Source organism: Choloepus didactylus, chromosome 4, assembly GCF_015220235.1.
Source record: "Choloepus didactylus isolate mChoDid1 chromosome 4, mChoDid1.pri, whole genome shotgun sequence".
NCBI classification, from domain to species: Eukaryota; Metazoa; Chordata; class Mammalia; order Pilosa; family Megalonychidae; genus Choloepus; species Choloepus didactylus.
This window is the reverse complement of record NC_051310.1, coordinates 64,287,859-64,295,050: the sequence shown is the minus strand read 5'-3', so window position 1 is coordinate 64,295,050 and position 7,192 is coordinate 64,287,859. Positions and strand designations below refer to the sequence as shown.

Sequence of the window (7,192 nt, the reverse complement as noted above, 5' to 3'; positions counted from 1 at the left end):
ACATATATATGGCACTAGAAATACAAATTAATAATAGGTATGTAGGGGGAAAACACACCTATTGCAAATATGTACTAAGTTAGTAGTATTTTTCACATTATTTCATCAAATGTAACAAATGTACTATACCAATATCATGATTCAATAATGGATGGGGGTTAGGGATAAGGGAAGATTTGAGTTTTCTTTTTGGTTTTTGTTTCTTTTCTGGAAAATGAGTGCACAGCTGTATGATGGTACCACTGACAATTGTGCACATTGGATGATTGTGTGGTATGTGAACAATCTCAATAAAATTGAATTAAAATATTGTAACCCATTTTTACTATTTGCTGAGAAAGTGACCATTAAAGAAAGTATGGCAAAGGATTTCAGCCCTGGAAAACCTGACAAAGCAATACTTTGTAAAGAATCCATTGCTTATGTTTAACCTCTGGCATTTACTGTATTAGAGTACTTTTTCCCAGGTCATTTATTTAACACTTTGATGTTTACAATAAATGTTGACTAAGTAATGTATTTATTTGAAAACCATTTGTCATAAATTGATCAAGACATTTTATAATCTGGACCCAAAAACTTGCTCCTAGGTTTCCTGAGTCCTTGCTTGTGGGACACTGATTACGTGCTTCAACTTGGCGGGCCTGGGCCAGGGGACCGGATCCGCCCCTGGGGAGGGTGGTGGGCACGGGTGACAGCGCCCTCCACAGCCCCCCAGGCCTGGGAAAGTGAGGCCGGAGGCAGGCCCCATTTCCTCACCCAAAATACCACTGTTGGGGGAGGCTTGCCGGAGGGAACCGCCTTTTCCCCACCCCCTTATCTTGCCCGGACACTCCCCGTTGCCAGTGCAACTCCCATCACCACCAGTGCGCATACATTGTTGCCAGACACCGTTACCGGAGCAACTCCCGCACCTTTTCAATCAACCTCCACACCCTCTCAGAACCAATCCAAGCCTTTAACCCCTACAGCTACCCCGCCCTCTAAACCGCCCAATATAAGCTTGTACTCTCCCCTAATAAAGCTCTCTCTTGGCTTCTTCACCCTAAAAGAAACGTGTCCCGCCTGTTCCTTTCTCGCCGCCCTCCATACTTTGCACGCCTCCGCTGGGGACCGGGCCCAGTCCCCCGCCTCGCCCTCGCCTCCGGGAAAGAGCCCCCGCCGCCGGTACCCTCCGAGCAATCCTGAGAGCCTAGGATTTAGCAACCGGCCGCCACTCCCCCCCCCCTAGACGAGTCAACTGCGACCGCACTTGCTCCTCAAGTGGAATTATTAAGTAGCATCCATTGTTACAGAATGGAATAAAAATTCAGACTTAGTTATATATTCAGTATATTTTTTCTCTTTCAATGATAATGTGAAAATGGAGTGATTTGTTGATGAAGCCAAGATTCAAACACTGGTCTCATTCTTGTAACATCACTGCTCTTTTATATGGGGCAACTAACAACAGCTTAATACATTATATGCCTTGATAGAGTTGCCAAATAAAATACAAGATGCATAACTGAATATAAATTTCAGATAGACATTGTTCCAGTTTGCTAATGCTGTCATTTTGAAAAACACCAGAAATGGACTGGCTTTTATAAAGAGAATTGATTTGTTTACAAAGTTACACTCTTAAGACCATAAAGTGTCCAAGGTAAAGCATCAACAGTAGGTTACCTTCACTGGAGAAAGGCCATTGGCATCTGGGAAATCTCTGTTAGCTGGGAAGTCACATGGCTGGTGTTTGCTACCTCCTAGGTTGTGATTCAAAATGACGTTCTCCAAAACGTCAGTGTCCATCTTCAAAATGTATCTCTAAGCTGCAGCAGTGAACTCCTTCTGTCTGTGAGCTTTTTATATGACTCCAGTGATTAAATCAAGACCCATCCTGAATGGGTGGGACCATCTTATGTAATCAGATTTATTACCTATAGTTGAGTGGTCACATCTACATGAAAACATCCTAATCCAAATATTCCTACCTAATCAACACTAATATGTCTGCTCCTACAAGACTGCATCAAAGAACATGGCATTTTGGGGGACACAGTACATCCAAATTGGGACAGAGTACATTCCAACCACTAGACCACAAAATGACATGATGTTTCCAAATACAAAATATATTCATCCCATCACAATATCACAAAAGCTTAAATCCTTTCAGTAACAATAGGTAAGCACAAGATTCCATCAAAATCAGTCACAGGTGTGGTCTTGCCCTAAAGCAAAATTCCCCTCTGGCTGTGGACCACTGATAGAACAAATTATCTGCTTCCAATATCCAAAGTGGGGACAGTCATAAGATACAAGTTTCCATGGCCATTAGCAGAAAGAGTAAAGAAAATAGGGTTGAAGAGACCAAAACAGTTCCTAAAGCCTGACAGAGAAACTCCATTAGGTTTCAAAGTTTGGAAGTCATTATAGGATGACATTTCCTCCTTGGGGCTTGATATGGCAGGAGTCCAACCCTTTCCAAAGGCTTGAATGGCAGCCCTTTCCTCTCCACATGCTTGGGTCAGTGCTCCAACATATCCATACAATGGGGAGACCACCTTCTTGGCCTAACCCTCTTCCAACATCAGGGTGCCACCCAGACTACCTCTCTTGGACAAAGTCTTTCCCCTTTCTGAACAGTGGGGTGGCAGCCAGGCTCTCTTCAATCCCTGGGGAATGTGCTCCACCCTCTGAGGCCTCTGGTGGCAGCACACTTCCTGAACATCAAGGCAGAAGGCCCACCCTCTGCCTCTGGGACAAAATCATCATTTTCGCATGTGTGAGCCATTTTACTCTCCCTGCCTGATACCTCTTGATGCCAGACCTTAATCTCCATGACTCTGTATTTGAAGAAATTTTTCTTTCAGTTTATTCCTTCTCCATCCCCTCCAGTACAGACTGACAGAGGCTCCATCTATACAGATCTCCCAAAAATCTTGTTGGCTTGGCATGAAGCACACAAGGGTCAAAACCATCAGACAATAGGAGTTTCCACAAATCCTTTCTGGATAACTCCATCTCCAATCCTGGCTTGTAATGAAATGATGGGTGGGGCCCATGTTAAGTTAAATCCTCATGTGGGGCTGTAGCCTCTGTGGTCCATATTCTAGAAGCCCAGAATTTTCTAAACTATTATTTTCTGGTTTATTCATACCAAATTGTTCATTTCTCAGCTTATCTCTGCCCTGTCACATTTTACTGTAAGCTGCAAGGAGAAGCCAGGGTATATCCTCCATATGTAGTCTGAAGATCTCCTCAGATAAGCATCCCAGCTTATCAGTTTCAACTTCTGCCTTCCATCTGACACCAGGACATGATTTTGACAAATTATCTGCCACTTTAAAACAAGGATTGCCTTTCTTCCGCTTGGCAATGACACAGTAATCATTTCTGCTCAAGGCCTCATCAGAAGTATCTTTGAGTCCATATTTCCACAAATAGTCTCTTCAGAGCAATTTAGGCCTTTTCTATCAAGCTCCTCACAATTCTTCCAGAATCTTTCCCTTATCCACTTAAGCTATTCTAACATGTTTGGTATTTGCAAACTCTTGGTACCAAAATCTGTTCCAGTTTGCTAATGCTGTTTTGCAAAACACCAAAAATGGGCTGGCTTTAAAAAGGGGGATTATTTGGTTACAAAGGTAGTCTTAAGGCCTTAAAGTGTTCAAGGTAATGCATCAATGATAGGGTACCTTCACTGGAGAAAGGCCATTGTCATCTGGAATACCTCTGCTAGATGGGAAGGCATGTGGCTGGTGCCTGCTTGCTCCCAGGTTGTGTTTCAAAATGCAATCCCCAAAATGACAGTGTCATCTTTCAAAGTCTTCAAAAGGTATCTCTAAGCTGCAGCAGTGAGCTCCTTCTCTCTGTAAGCTTTTAAAAGGGCTCCAGTGATTAAATGAAGACCTATGCTGAATGGGCAGATCCACATCTCCATGGAAATTATCTAATCAGAGTTATGACCTACAGTTGGGTGGGGCACATCTCCATGAAAACAACCTAATCCAAAGATTTCAACCTAATCAACTTAATATGACTGCTCCCAGAAGATTGCATCAAAGAATATGGCATTTTGGGGTACATAATACATCCAAACTGGCACAGGCATTATGTTTTTTTAAAAAAATAACTTGTCTTTTCCTTCAGTGGCATGAAATATCTCTGGAAAGATTAAAACTAAAAAATATGATTTTTTAAACCAAAGAACCAACAGCTGGCCCATAATTTTACTTTTCATTCAAAACTTAAAACACACACAACCCCCCCAGTACATTAAAGATTAGATAGATATCTCATTATTTTAAAACAGCAAAGTATAGACAACACACTTTGTTTCCCATTATTTAAATGTGTCAAAAAAACAAAATAATCCAAATAATTAAAGTATTATACCTTTCTGATAATGTATTGCAACCTTCAAATTTTTCTTCAGAGGCATTTTCTGACAAATTTGGTTTTACAGAGTTAATTATGGTCACTCAAGCTACTACTTGTAGGTTATTTTTTACAACAATTTCTTATGTCTGCCATCAAAATATTCTATTATAATTAATACAGTGATTCTTATTTTAAAGTAACAAGTAAAGAAAATATCCTAATGACATTTTATTTGTGATTAATAAAGCAAGCCTAGTACTATAACTAAAAAAGGTAATGGTAAAATAAGATTTGTATCCAAATGTAAAAGAAATGCGAAGTTTTCTTCACATATGTTTATCAATGCTTTTTCTGTATAACTGTTTCCATTTTATTCCATTTTATTACTAACTTTGTCATTTGAGGCTTTTTTCCCCCACACTCCTATTAATTTGTTGATTTAGCAATAAAAAACACATTTTTCTCAAATTAGAATAATGTACATAGCTTTCCTTTTTACATTCATGTCTTTTTATCCAAACCATTAATATTCTCTTCTAATTGGCAACTCCTAATGTATTTTTAAGCAAATAAACATCAATTAAATTAAATTTCTCAAATAATCTCATGTGATATAGCTTGTTTTCTTTTATATAAGGCCTTAGAATACTCAGTATACATTGTGTCAAAACAGTAAACTCTCTTTGCTCTCCCACAAAATGTTCTTTACAGCTCTGAAGTGCTGTGATTCTGGCATTTACCAGCAGATACATACTATTTTAATGTAATTTTCATGCATTTATTGAAATTTTCATGAAACACCAAAGATGTGTTGATGTTCTGTCCTAACTTAATTTTTTTTTTAAATTAAATGAAGGCACATGAGTCTAATATGTATTGTGCCTTAGATACTGTAGGCTGCTGCATGATGTGCAGGTTAAGCTTAAAAATAAGAAATAGGATATTTAAAAATTTATATGGAAAGTCCTGCCCAATTCTCTACTTCAAATAAATTTATATACAAATGTAACCTTCTTCATGTTTTAATGAATGCTTATTCTTATTCTAAACATTTAAACATCAACAAGGCACTAATTATAAATATGAAAATCTGTTTTTCAAGGAGTCCTAGATCAAGAATAACCTTAAAATCTAGTAAATTGGACTAATTCAAAACTTGGGTGGAGACAGGGTGTAGATGGGTGGTAGGTTGTACCTATCACGCTAAATTAGGGAGGAAAGAGTCTTCAAGTTTCATCTACTGCTATTTAGTCACAAGTTTTGAATGCCTGGTTTTAATACTCAATGAACAGTTACATAATATTGACCCTCAGTTCTATCTCAGATGTCATAATTTTAAGAGAAAAGAGAAAAACTTAACCTATCCCATCCAAAACACTGAAATCATACAATGTAACAGTTGTGCTCACAATTTGGAAGACAGATATGTATTTCTAGAAACCAAACTTTAAAAATCAGAATTTCATATCTTGTGCAAGCATGTTAAATTCCAGCAGTGCTATATGGTGAAGTTCCATGGCTTCTTTTGTCCTAGTCACATTTGGCTCTCCTGCAATGAGAGCCTGCATTTCACTGAGACTCCCCAGAGAGGGGCTACAGTGCATAACAGAGAGGTTCACCACATCAGTATACATACAGTGTATTATATAACTATCACATTATTTGGTATAATGGACTCATCTAATATAATTCTTGTGGGAGTTCTCAAAGTTTGGTCCATGATTTCTTCACCAGTCTGCATCCTCCTTTGTAATAAATTTTGAAAAATAAAACAGGGATTGTGCTGAAATAATGGCCTTGTGAGCTTTGAGCTCTTCATCTAAGCAGTTATAATTTCCACCAAAAGCTTCAATCAATTCACAGTCCAAAGTAAAACTAAGGACATCATAATAACACATGTAATCAAAGAGTCCATACATATCTACATTGATGAAATTTGGTATTCCAAGTTCTTCACTAAGCTGAACTAGAATGTTGACATTTTGAAACCTTGAGTCCTCCATTCTAAAGACTCCTGTATAAAGGTAGTGTAACAAAGTAGAAAACATGGGCATATTGATACTAGCTGTATTAATGTCCATTATTATCTCTGCTCCATATTCAGGTGAGGAAGAAAACAGTGTTTTAAAAAATGGACACCTTGCTACCAAAATGGCACAATAAGCAGGAATACAAGTTTCTTAAATAGTAAGTCTACATCAGTATAATACTTGTACTCATAAAGATGGGCCATATCTTTCTGGTCCAGTCAAACTGGCTCATGGAGAAAGCACCTTTAAGGCTGAAGTAACCTCAAATTCCTCCACTAAAGCACTGACATTTACAGGAGAAGAGTTCTTGCATCTGCTTGGTGTGATCAGCAGATCACACACTTAACAAATTTTTGAGGGTGGCAATGCCAGAGGTTTTCTTTTTTTTTTTGTCTTGTGGTTTCTCTTGGCCGTGGTCAAGGCTATACAATTTTGATTCAAAACACTAGCCTTGCTGAGACTAGAATGATGTTCCCATAAAAGTTTGTTGGGCTTGTGAATTTCCCCATCCTTGGGGAAAAGGAATGAGGATAGTTAGATGCATTAGCACCCATTTTCATCACTCACTCATGCATTCCATCTGCTGGTTCTCCAGAGTGTAATCCCAGGGGCTTGTATGCACCTTAGACTCTGGATCCAGAAGCCTCTTTTCATTCATTTCTGGGAGGGCCCCCCTGCTGCTGCTGCTACTGCTGCATGAACAGCTGTTGCCACCCTCACTACCACCACCACCAGCAATGCCAACTGCCCCAGTGCCAGAACCCCTAGCTGACCTTCTCCTATCACCACCACTCTCT

The 7,192-nt window shown here is 39.2% G+C and overlaps 1 pseudogene; it reads right to left on the bottom strand.

The window, feature by feature from the left end:
* Positions 1 to 5,819: 5,819 nt before the first annotated feature.
* On the bottom strand, positions 5,820 to 6,949 carry LOC119532663 (annotated as a pseudogene).
* Positions 6,950 to 7,192: the final 243 nt, after the last annotated feature.